This window comes from Quercus suber, unplaced genomic scaffold, assembly GCF_002906115.3.
Source record: "Quercus suber isolate HL8 unplaced genomic scaffold, Cork oak 2.0 scaffold_69, whole genome shotgun sequence".
NCBI classification, from domain to species: Eukaryota; Viridiplantae; Streptophyta; class Magnoliopsida; order Fagales; family Fagaceae; genus Quercus; species Quercus suber.
In genome coordinates, this window is record NW_027069534.1 from 59997 (window position 1) to 72036 (window position 12040).

Sequence of the window (12040 nt, forward strand, 5' to 3'; positions counted from 1 at the left end):
TGAGACTTGTTAGCGTCCAGGTGTGAAATGTCGTAGGAGACATTTTGCCAAACCTCATGAGAGGGCATTGTAATTTTCCTATAAAAAAAAAATGTAACTGGTTTCTAGAGCATTGGACTTTCTCACGATCGTGGAATTATATTCCCTACAAAACAATGGCATTTGGTTTTGATTGAACCAGTACTTTTGGATGATTCCTCAGTTGTTGGCTAAGAATTCTGTTGTTTCTGGTTGATGAGGCATTATTGGAAATTCACATGAAAATGGGATCAAAACTTATCTAGATCTACATGAAAATGGTCTAGTACCTACTTGCTGGATTGTTGGGATCTTTGAGATTGCGTCAAACTAGCTTTAAAGATTAGCATCACTCATCTAGAGATTGAGTTTGATGCTTCTATTTTGGTCTAATGGTGCTGCTAATGACGCTAATTTTTATATGTCTTCTCATTTTTTAGTAGCTTGCTGCACAAACTATCCAACCAGCATGTGTATAGGAAAGCTAACAGTTTGCACATGCACTAGGAATAGGAGCAACCCAGTAGATTTTTTTTTTTTTTTTTTTTTTGTGGAATTATATTCCCTACAAAACAATGGCATTTGGTTTTGATTGAACCAGTACTTTTGGATGATTCCTCAGTTGTTGGCTAAGAATTCTGTTGTTTCTGGTTGATGAGGCATTATTGGAAATTCACATGAAAATGGGATCAAAACTTATCTAGATCTACATGAAAATGGTCTAGTACCTACTTGCTGGATTGTTGGGATCTTTGAGATTGCGTCAAACTAGCTTTAAAGATTAGCATCACTCATCTAGAGATTGAGTTTGATGCTTCTATTTTGGTCTAATGGTGCTGCTAATGACGCTAATTTTTATATGTCTTCTCATTTTTTAGTAGCTTGCTGCACAAACTATCCAACCAGCATGTGTATAGGAAAGCTAACAGTTTGCACATGCACTAGGAATAGGAGCAACCCAGTAGATTTTTTTTTTTTTTTTTTTTTGAGTGTTTTTGGAATCACTCATTTTATGTTTGGAATCGGCCTTGTGCTTCAACTAACATTTTCATAGTTAAATCTATTTCCCCTTTCTATTTTTCTATAGTTATGTTTAGATTTTTGGTCTGAAAAATAATGTTGGATTGCAACTTTAATTGATAGACATGAGGGTGCTATTGTAGTTTGTGGCTATGTTTATTTGGGACTCTTGCTCCAACTTAGCTCTTTGAATTTAAGCTCTAAAATATGTGACAATTGCTTAATTACACTATTATCTTAGGATACGTTTGGTACATTGAATTGGAATTACGATAGGAATTGTAATCTTTATTACTAGTAATAAAATATGTTGTAATGTAATAACTGAACATATTCATTAGTTTGGTTGTGAGTTATAATATTATAATGAAATTTAACATTTATTTTAGGAAATATCTTATTCATACAATTATATCTCCTTAAAAATTGTTATTTTTAAATTTAAGAGAGATATGTGTTATTTTTTATGATTTTTTATTTTTATAATTGTTAGATGTATATGGAAAGTTTGTTTATTTGGAAATATATTAAGTTTTGAAATTATTGCACTTACTAAAGAATAGCTAATACAACCTTTTAAAGAGGAATAATTATTCCTCATTTTGAAGAATAGCTATTCATAAGAAATGACTATTCCTTGTAATAAAAACATAACCAAACTAAAGAATAACTAAACCATATGAATAACTATTACATTACAGCGCCTATTACAGTCTACCAAACATGCCCTTAGTTTTGATATGCAATATCACATTTATTTTATGTTTAATTACATGTAAATATGTGAGTTTGAAATTTTTCTTTAAAATGTACTTATTACGTGTATTTTTCTCTTAAGAAGATTAAAACTAATCAGCTAATCATGTAGTCACGAAAATCCAAGGGTTAAGATCAATTGGGGCATGGTTTTTGAAGTATTAAACAAGTCAAATATGTGTGAAAATAAATAAATGGAAAGAAAGAAATTCGTTTAAGGAAAAATTGGCAAATTCCTGATATGGAAACATCCTGCGCTGTCTTGGTATTTTTGCCATAACTTTTGCACAAATGTCTGATTGACTTGATTCTTGCAGCCATGAAAAGAGGACTCGAATATCTACAACTTTTTAAATCACCACAAATTTGGAAATAGAAAATGTTTTGGAGTTCAAACGTAGGCTGAATCTTAACAGTGAAAAAAGCTTTGAAAATTAAGGTATTCACGTCCTAAATTTAAGGGATTTTCCTCTTTCTATTAGGAGACCATTGAGGTTATAGAGGCATAAAAAACCCCAGAACATTTTTCACCTTTTCTAAATAAAAAAAATTATTTTATGTGTTTAGCATTAGATTTTATGGATTTATTTTGCATACCTATGTCTATGTGTGGCTAAATCTCTAGCTAGGGTTAGAAGTGAAACCTAATATTTTATCATGTGTTCTTGGGGTTATCTATGTGCTTTCTTTGGATTGATAATTGAATTTAAGATTGATTTTACCATTTGGAACCATTGCATGTTGACAAATTCTTTAGATTTAATATGATTATTAGATATATCAAATATTTGAATTCCTTCATGTTTGGGATTCAACTTCCCTAAAAGATTGGGGTAAAATTGTCTACTATGACCTCTTCTACAAACCCATCAAAAGTGGGAGTTTTGTGCCCTGGATACAACCTTTATTTATTTATTTTTTTTTTAGTTTTTATTTTTAGATGTTTCTCTAAAAATAAATGTAAATTAATTATGTTTAAATTGTAGTCAAAGACTATTATATATAAATTAATAGCTTCTTCTCCTTTTCCAATTCTAAATGATAAATAAGATGAATATTTGACTCATCAAAGTTATCAAGATACAATTACAGGTAGAGTATCAAATTAAAATAAATATTCAATTTGGGATGCTTGTTTATGATAGATAGCATCAACACACTTGATAGGGCATTTTGATTGGACATTAAACTGACTAATTAAAATTAGTTAAGTGGACAATTGTAATTAGTTAAGTCCTTGTTTAATTATGTGACTTTGTGCATCAAATTATAATTGGTTATGTTATAAAAATTAAAAAAAAAAAAAAAAGTCCCCCAGAAGGTTCTTTTTATGAAGATCCCACAAGTTTTTAATGAAAAAGTTCCTAAAAGGGATTTTATGAAAATCTCACGAGCTTTTAGTAAAAAAGTCCCTAGGAGGGATTTTGAAGAAATCTTATAAGTTTTAAGTCTTAGAAAAATTCCATAGAAGGGATTTAATAAGAGTATCATGAGTTTGTGTGTGTGTGTGTGTTTTTTTAAAATTTTTTTTTGTAAACAAATTTGGAAAACTTTTTTTTTTTTTTTTAATTTTCGAAAATTATTTATAAACAAGGATGTTTTTTTTTTTTTTCAAGCCATCTTGCTGTGGGACCATAAATCTACAATTTTAACCGTGGAGTGAATATGCGAATCCATGTGTATGTTCAAAGGGGAAACTAAATAGGTATATGTATAAATCACACAATCACAAATGCATCACATGAATCCAAACAGTAGGTGGCAAATATGTCATACATGCAACAATGGATCACATCATCAAGTCCAAATAAGCATGCAATACAATTATATCCAAGAATGTTCTAAGAGACCTAAGCGTTGAAATCCAATGTAGTTATGCAAGAATGAACAAAGAAACAAGCAAAGGTGGAAACTTCTTTTTTTTTTTTTTTATAGAGTTTCAATCTATAGTGTCCGTTTTTTATGATTGCTCTCTTTATCGTCAAACCAAGACACTAATTGATTTTTGGTGTAAGTGTGATTGAACTCCAAATCTCTTATTTAATCATTAGAGACTTTACTAGTTGAGCTAACCAGAACCCACAGCAAATGTGGAAACTTTAATATAAAAATAGAAGCTTTAATGCAAAAATATAAACTTTAATGTAAGATTGAACTATTAATGCAAACCAAGCAAACTTAAATGCAAAATAGGAGCTTCAATGTAAAGATTGAATCTTTAATGCAACTAGTGTATGATCTCGTGCATATGAACACATACATTTAAAAAAATCACAAATATATGGGTTCAAATTATACACAATGTTAGATTTACAACTTAAACATTTTTTAAGTTATGAATTTCTAAAATATGTAATGGTTTCTCATTATATATATATATATATATTATTTAGAATCTAATTGGATTCAAACTCTTCGGTTTTTGCACCCAATAATTCACTTGCCACAAAAATTAAAAAAATTAGATAGGACATATGACACAAAATTGAACTCCAATTGAAATCTAATTTAGAATCTAATTAGATTTAGACTCTTCGATTTTTGCACCTAATAATTCACTTAACACAAAAATTTAAAAATTATATGAGACACATGGCACAAAATTGGACTCTAATTTAAAATCTAATTGGACTTTCTCTAAGTTTTGGCTTTAACTATATATAGATAGGAGTGAACTTTCATTCAAAGGTTGGAGCTTTACTGCAACAATTGAAATTTTCATGCAAAAAAAATGTAAGCTTTCATGCAAAAGTTGGAACTTTACATTCTGTTTGTTTTGATGTAAAATATTTTCACATTTCACGGTATTTGTTTTGCGGTAAAATAATTGGTCAAATGTAAACTATTTTCAGCCAAAGGAAAAATCCAAAGCAAAAAGTGTAAAATGTTTTACAATTGAAAAATCGGTAAAACATTTTACACTTTCTTCTCCCCTCTCACTCTTGACCATATCTTAGCTTCTTTTCTCCCCCCTCTCATGTTCTCTGTTCTTCTCTCCCACAACTTTGGTGAGTGCTCTCTCCCACAACACAGCCAGTCACTCACCTATTGCTTAGCACCCTCCATCTCTTGGTTCTTCTCTCCCTCTCCATCTCTTAACTTTTTTCGCTCACAAGGCCACAACCCTCTCATCTACCACTCCCATCCTGCACAACCCATCTTACACCGATGCCCACCCACTAACCGACATTACCTACTACTGACACCAACCACGATCATCGGTGCTCCCAACCTTTATCACATCTCTTCCTTGCACAAACTCATCTCCTTATCTCTCTCGCATCATCCCTTGGGTTCAATTGATGAGTGGCAGCAATCATGGGTTTTTGGTGGCTACCCTAATCTCGCCTCTGCTAGGTTGTTATATTTTAAGATTAGGTTCTTTGTTTGTAGGTTTTTTTAGGGGGTGGGGGGGGTTGCTAGGTTGTTATATTTTAAGATTAGGTTCTTTGTTTGTAGGTTTTTTTAGGGGGTGGGGGGGGGGGGTTTGATTTGGTTTTGTGGAGGTTTTTTTTGGCTCTCTGATATGGATTTTTGGTTGTTGGTGGTTGCTTTTCGGGTGGTTGAAGGTCGATGGCAATTTTGGTGGCTATTTTTTGAATGGTTGGTGGTGGATTGGTGGCTGATGGCTGTTTTTCCTTCCAATGTGGATTTTTGGGTGGTGGTAGTTTGTATAACTATCTTGCATTTAGTGGGTTTTGAGAACTAGGAAAATATTTTCATTTTACAGTAAAACAAACATTGAAAAATGATTTCCGTTGTATTTTCAAGTTGACAATCAAACACGACAAAATTAAAATATTATATTTCGAAACAAATGGAGTGATGCAAACCTTAATCGACATGCTTTGAAACCCAAAAAATAATATTGGAATACTTGCCCAAAAAAGCTAAAATTCATATTTTGATAGAAACCACGGCACAACGTTTATGAATGAAACACGAACCAAAGGTATATGTAACAAACCCCAACCCAATGATTATAATTGAATTACGAACTGAAGGTATAAAATTTGAATGCCATAAGGAAGAATCTCTGATAAGTTCATAGTTCTTGAAAAACTAAGAGAAGAAGCAAAACCTTAAGTTTTTCTTATTTTTATTCAATAAATCTTCCATTACAATGAGTGCATGCTATTTATAAGACATGACTGAAAATAGGAAAATATAAAAAAGTACTAAATAATAAAAGCCTAAATTAAGGTTGATTTAGTTTGAAATTAGCAACTCTAAAATAGAAAAATAGCTAAAAAAACGTACTAAATAAAAAAAGCCAAAAATTAAAGTGGATTTGGTCTAAAATTAGCAGCTCACAAAAATAGTTATTAATTGGTATGAAACTAGAAAGTCAATCAACCATTAATTCATGTTAGGAAATTTAGACCTCAGTTGATAGAATTAACAAGTTTTAAAACCAAGTTGTTAATTAGATTTATTATGAATAAAACTTGTTAAAACAAACAAACAACAATACCATGTCAATAAAGAATGCAACGGAAAACTAAATAAGATAAGAAATGATGACCCAGGAAAACCAATGAAACAAACTAGTTTCACAGTAAAAAAACCTGAGGGGAAACCTTCCTAAAAAGCAATCTACTATAGTAAAGAGAAGTTTCAGATCTAGTATAAAACTTTTGTCCCTGGACTCTATAATTCTCGTAAATGAACTCACAACAGAATCCTTCTACCACTTTAGAACCTCTGAACTCTTTAATATATGAACGCCACCCTTTGATGTACGAATTTCAGTACGTGACTAACCAATTGCGCGGATCCTAGTACGCGACTTAATCACCAATTAGAAGAAGATTTTTGGTTGCAAAGTTCTTCACTTCATCAACAATGAAGATTAAGAAGCATTTGGTTACAAAACCCTAAGGCATAAAGACGTAGTAGCTTCTTTCAGAGAGAATAAGACATAGGTCACATTTTGCATATGTTCTCCTTGTATTCTCTTATGTAATGACCTCTAAAATAAGTCTTATATAGGTCTAAGGTTGTGAAAAAAGAAACCTTACACATACATGTCAGCATGGGCTGAAAATCAAATTTGAAAATCTGAATTCCCATAACCTTGATCGATCGAGAGGTGTCAAGCTTTAAATTTCGACAGATACAGCTATCGAGAAGCTATCGAGGAGCTGCCGAGAAGACAGGAGCTTTCTCGATCGATCCACCAGCTGTCGAGATTGTGATAAGAAGTTGAAAATCTCAATAGATAGCTTAGCTGTAGAGAGGTGTCGAAAAGCTATCGAGCTATCTATCCAGCTTTAGTAAACATATTTTCTTCACTTGTTTCTTCGTCCAATCTTCATGGCTTTAATACTAGACTTGAACAACATGTTTCTTGAAGTATTAAACACATCCTAGATCTACCAAAATACAAGTAAAGTGCATTTTGTCAAAGAATTAGCTAACTACATAAAATAGTGATATATGTTTCTAACAAGTGAATCACATATGTCCTACTAATCCACACCATAAATCATGCCCAATTAAGTCAGATCAGCCTTATTAATAGCTTGGATTAAATTTATTATGCCTTCATCTTCTTTTGCGCCAAGCTTAGAGTGTCCTATGTTAGAATCAGCCTAAATCTCTTTAATCAGCCCATTAAGTGCTTCTTAGATCTTTTTGGATCTTGCTCTAGTAATAAGTCCAACTAGAACATGCAATGGATCCTTTAATGCTTGTTAGTTCTCATCATTCCCCCTATCTTCAAAAGAATTTGTCCTCGATTTGTCACCTACATCAAAAGGACAAAGATTAGAAACATTAAATGTAGCACTAATGTTATACTCATCTGGAAGATCCAACTTGTATGCATTATCATTGATTCTCGCAAAGACTTGAAATGGACCATCCCCTCTAGGATGTAGCTTAGACTATCTACGGACTGGAAATATTTCCTTTCTCATATGCACCCAAACCTAATCAACCGGTTCAAAAAGGACTTGTTGACGGCCCTTATTGGCTTTGGTCACATATTGCTCATTTTTCTTTTCTATATGTTGTTGTACACTTTCATAGAGTTTCTTCACCAACTCAGCATTCTTTTGACCATCCAAACTAGTCATTCATTAACTAGCAAAGACAACAAATTCAAAGGAGTTAGTGGATTAAAACTATAAACAATCTCAAATGGTAAAAAATTAGTAGTAAAATGAACACTCCGATTATATGCAAACTCAATGAATGACAAATAATCCTCCCATTTTTTCAAGTTCTTTTGAATTATAGTACACAACAAAGTAGATAAAGTTCTATTCACTACCTCAGTTTATCCATCCATTTAGGGGTGACAAGTAGTCGAAAACAATAGCTTAGTCCCCAATTTTCCCCACAAGACTTTCCAAAAATAGTTAAAGAACTTAACATCACAATCAGACACAATACTCCTAGAAACACTGTGGAGCCATACTATCTCTCTAAAGAACAAATCAGCAATGTGGGTTGCATTATCGGTTTTATGACAAGATATGAAATGTGCCATCTTAGAAAACCTATCAACAAACACAAAAATCGAATCCCTACCTTTCCTTGACTTAGGCAAGCCTAAAACAAAATCCATTGAAATATCAACCAAATGTGCATTAGGTACAGGCAGAGGAGTGTATAATCCATGTGGTAAGACCCTAGATTTGGCTTGCCTACAGGTAACACATCTAGCACAAACTTTCTCCACATTATGTTTCATCTTTAGTAAAAAAATATGTTCATGTAACACGTCTAAAGTCTTCCTTACACCAAAATGACCCATTAAACCACCTCCATGTGCTTCACGCACAAGCAACTCACGCATAAAACTATTAGGCATACAGAGTCTATTCTTTCTAAACAAGTGAAAGCTCGAAAATGTGTTAAAAACACAAGAGCTGTTTTGACCCCCAAATTAAAGTTATGGCTTGATTGATTTTACATTAACTTAATACTAAGTGTGGAATAATGTAAATGCGAGTGGATGAACAAATAAGCTATTTTAATCTATAATCAAAACAACACAGCAGTAAAATGGAATGTAAAAGAGTAGGAAAGAAAGATGCAAATACAAGATAATACGCCGATGTGTTATCAAAGAGGAAACTGAAGAACTTGGCGGAAAACCTCTTCGTCACCCTCCAAGCATAAATCAATTCACTAGACATTCAGTTGGGATACATAGGTTAGCAAAAGACTCTCTAAGCCTAATCTACCCGATATACTTAAGCCTTCCAAGCTCCTACTCCAACAAAACTTCTCGAAACCGTGTCTTGTCTAGCTCTCCGGATCCCGTAACAAGCTCCATGTTGCTATTGCCATCCTTGGCTTCTTCTAATGCTTCCCAGCAGCACCAAAACCTCACTTGACACTTTAAAAAGGTGTGGTAAGTGTTTGGATTATCAACCTCTCAATGGTATGGAAATAAAGAGGTAGCAGTTGAGGAAATTTTATAAGTAAATGTGTAGAGAATTGTGGGTATAACAATCTCTAATTCTTAAGGTGCTTGGTTAGGGTTTTCTCTTAAAAGCACTTCTCAATTTTTGTGGGTAATGTGGGTATAAATAGTGTAGATATAGAAAGTGTGTATCAAATAGTACAGTCTGGCAGAACAGAATGTCTCGCGGGTGCCTTGCAAGAAGGCCTTACCTGCGAGATACTCACGAAACACAGCAGTCTCCATCCTGTCCTGACTCTTCGCATTCCGGCATGTGCAAGTCACATGAGTAACTTCGCGGGATGCTTAGTTGCGAGCTACTCGCGAAAACTCTTCAGTCTTCAATTGCTTGAGTTTTCACACACTCTCTTTTTATTACACAACCCTTACAATTAAATTCCACAATAAATACAAGGTACAAAAGATTGAATAAAATTACAATCAAATTTGGCATGGAATATAAGCCAACAAAACACGTAATTGTAAATAACAACTTTACAACAAGTACCCATCTAGTCTATAGAATTTACAAACGTTGCCTTCTCACACGCTTCATACACACTAGCAAAGTCATCATCATTAGCATACAATTCTTTAACATATTCAAATCTTAATAACTTTGCATTTAAAGTGGAGACAAATGCATACCTTCTTGATAATGCATCAGCCATAATATTTTCCTTATCTTGTTTGTATTTGATTATATAAGGGAAGGTCTCAATGAATTCTATCCACTTGGCATGTCTTTTATTCAATTTACCTTGTCCTTTCAAGTGCTTCAAGGACTCATGATCAGTATGTATGACTAATTTTTTCGGCCAAACGTAATGTTGTCAAGTCTCCAATGCTCTTACCAATGCATACAACTCCTTGTCATATGTTGGGTATTCAAAGCTGCCATAATTAGCTTTTCACTAAAATAAGCTATTGGCCGCTTCTCTTGCATCAAAACAGCTCTAATACCTATTCTTGAAGCATCACACTTAATCTCAAAAATTTTAGAAAAATCAGGTAATGCTAATAAAGGAGCACCACATATCTTTTCTTTAATTTCAATAAATGCACGATCTTGCTCACTACCCCATTTAAAACGCATAGATTTTTTAACAATTTCAATGAGTGGTGCGGCTAGCATACTGAAATTTTTGACAAATCGGCGATAAAAACTAGCTAAACTATGAAAACTACTTACCTTAGTGATTGACTTAGGTGTGGGCCATTCCTTGATAGCCTTCACTTTTTCCTCATCTACCTCAATTCCTTTCGTGCTAACAATATAACCAAGAAACACAACTTTGTCCATGCAAAAGGAACATTTTTTTAAATCGGCATACAGTTTTTCTTTTCTCAAAACAGCAAACACAAAATGCAAATGATTAATATGCTCATTTAAGTTCTTATTATACACCAAAATATCATCAAAATAGACCATAACAAATCTGCCTATAACCGCACGCAATGCATGATTCATTAACCTCATGAATGTACTTAGTGCATTAGTTAGATCAAAAGGAATTACCAACCACTCGTACAATCCATATTTAGTTTTAAAGGCAATTTTTCATTCATTACTCTCTTTTATCTTAATTTGATGATATTCACTTTTCAAATCAATTTTTGTGAAAATACATGAACCATGCAATTCATCCAATATGTCATCTAGCCTAGAGATAAGATGTCTATATTTTACCGTAATGCTGTTGATAGCCCTACAATCAACATACATTCTCCAAGTTCCATCCTTCTTAGCACAAGCAGCACTAGCACCGTGCATGGACTCATACTCTTTCTCACATGTCCTTTGGTTAGCAACTCCTCAACTTGCCTTTGAAGTTTCTTTGTTTCCTCCGAATTACTCCTATAGGCTAGTTGGTTAGGAATTGTCGCACCTGGCACAAAATCAATTAAATGCTCTATTCCTCTAATAGGTGGTAATCCACTAGGCACATCGTTAGGAAACACATTCTCATATTCCTGCAACAAAGAGACAACAACACTAGGCAAAGATTCGTCAAGCTCGTTAGTATTAAAACATGCCTCTTTGTACAAGAGTACGAATATAGGCTGGTTTGTATAAAAAGCACTCTTGACATCACTTGCCTTAGCATTAAAACTCGCTTGTTTTTTTGTTTTTCTCTCATTTTCTTTACTCTCTCTTTTCTTTTCACTCTCTTTTTTTCCTTTCACTCTCTTTCTCATCATCTTTTTTTGAACTCTCGATCTCACAATTTTTTTTTTAACTCATTCTCTCTTTTCAATTTCATTTGATCTTCATACACTTGTATTTGAGTCAACGGTACAAGAGCAATGGTTTTATTATCTTTTACCAAAGAATGCTTATTCTTGAACCCATCATGATTGACCTTCTTATCTAATTGTCATGGCTTGCCTAATAATATGTGACCTACATGCATTGGAACAACATCAAAAAGTACTTCATCCTTGTACCTCCCAATTGAAAAAGAAACTAGCACTTGCTTATTTACCTTAACCTCCCACAATCATTCAACCATTATAACTTATACGGCCTAAGGTGTTTCAAGGTAGGTAAATTCAAATTTTCAACTAAAGCAGTGCCAGCCACATTAGTACAACTCCCGCCATCAATGATCATACTATATACCTTGTTGTTGATGTGGCATCTAATATGAAAAATTTTATCCCTCTTTGACTTGGGCATTTAAAGCACGCCTAGCTACAAGTGAGTCACCCTCCACTAGATACTCCACATAATCATCATAAGCATCCCCAGGTGATGGCATCTAGTCATCATCGCCCTCACTTTCGGTTTTCACCTCTTCATCAACATGTGCGATCATGGTCCTCATA